General features: G+C 49.1%; 1 non-coding gene across 1 annotated transcript; it reads right to left on the minus strand.

The window, feature by feature from the left end:
* Window positions 1-414: 414 nt before the first annotated feature.
* On the minus strand, window positions 415-488 carry TRNAW-CCA (transfer RNA tryptophan (anticodon CCA)). Its single transcript has one exon. It is a non-coding gene; the product is annotated as a tRNA-Trp (tRNA).
* Window positions 489-1,192: the final 704 nt, after the last annotated feature.

Below are 1,192 nucleotides of genomic sequence, written 5' to 3' on the forward strand. Positions count from 1 at the left end.
CCTACTATTCTATGGCAGGAGGAGGCTATGGAGCCCTACTATTCTAAGGTGGTTGCTTCCAAAACAACTCTTCACGGGCTTTGAATTCTCTGATGAAGATGCAGAGTGGGTTGGGAGAGAGGCAAGTCAACCTTTATATCTTAAGAGCGGGTGGGAAGAAGAGAAGAGTAATTCCCTATCGATCTCCTTTCATCTAGTACGCGGAGTAATTGATTGACTCGTCAGGCGGCCCATGACCCGAAGACTGGAGGTTCGATTCTTGTCCCTTATCGATCGGTGAGTGAGGGGCGGCAGCTCCTATCAATCGCCTTAGAATAGTAGGGGTGAATGGTTTAAGAAGATATCTTATTAATAGATAGATAGAGGATGGATAGTTCCATGGATAGAGAATAGATAGAGATGAACTACTGTTAACGCGCTCTGTAGGATTCGAACCCACGACATCAGGTTTTGGAGACCTACGTTCTACCGAACTGAACTAAAAGCGCTTTCTTGGAATCTAGAATAATAATGACGGGGAAAGAGTAACAACACGGCTATGATTGGGCCCACCCCTAACCACCGATCGACACGGAGAAAACATAGACACAACATAGAAGGATACCCTCATCCTCACTTCGTTCATATGAGTAACAGGAATTCTTTCCATTTTGAAAGCATTGGACCGGCTGAAAACTATCGAGTGGGTGGGGCTCGATAGTGGTGGGCCCCTACTATTCTATGGCATCGGAGGATAGCAACTATATCTTCCTAATTTCTAAACCCTGCAGAATCGAGGGCTTACTCCCCCGGCTGGGCCTCCCCCTCGACATTCTATGGCAGTGCATTCATAGGGCAACTAGAATTCCCCGGGGTGGGTGGGTGGCAATAGAACCCCCCACCCTGCTGCCCCAATCCCATAGAATGTCGAGGGGCTCCCTACGGGAATCAGCTTGCTAGAAGAAGCCCTTATAAGAAAGTTTATCCCCCAGCCCCCGGGCGAGAAACTTGCACTCGTGCCGTTGCTAGAATCGCCCACCCTCAAATTCTATGGAGTGGCCCTATGGGGACAATAGGGGCCGGATCTCAGGAGGATATACTTTCTCGGGGCCGTTGGGCCCTACAATTCTATGGGGAATTGCCCTACTATTATAAGGGTAATTAATCAGCTCGCTAGTAGAACCCCCCACCCTGCTGCCCCACACACGATTGA

The sequence above is a fragment of the Cryptomeria japonica genome, unplaced genomic scaffold (genome assembly GCF_030272615.1).
Source record: "Cryptomeria japonica unplaced genomic scaffold, Sugi_1.0 HiC_scaffold_22, whole genome shotgun sequence".
NCBI lineage: Eukaryota > Viridiplantae > Streptophyta > Pinopsida > Cupressales > Cupressaceae > Cryptomeria > Cryptomeria japonica.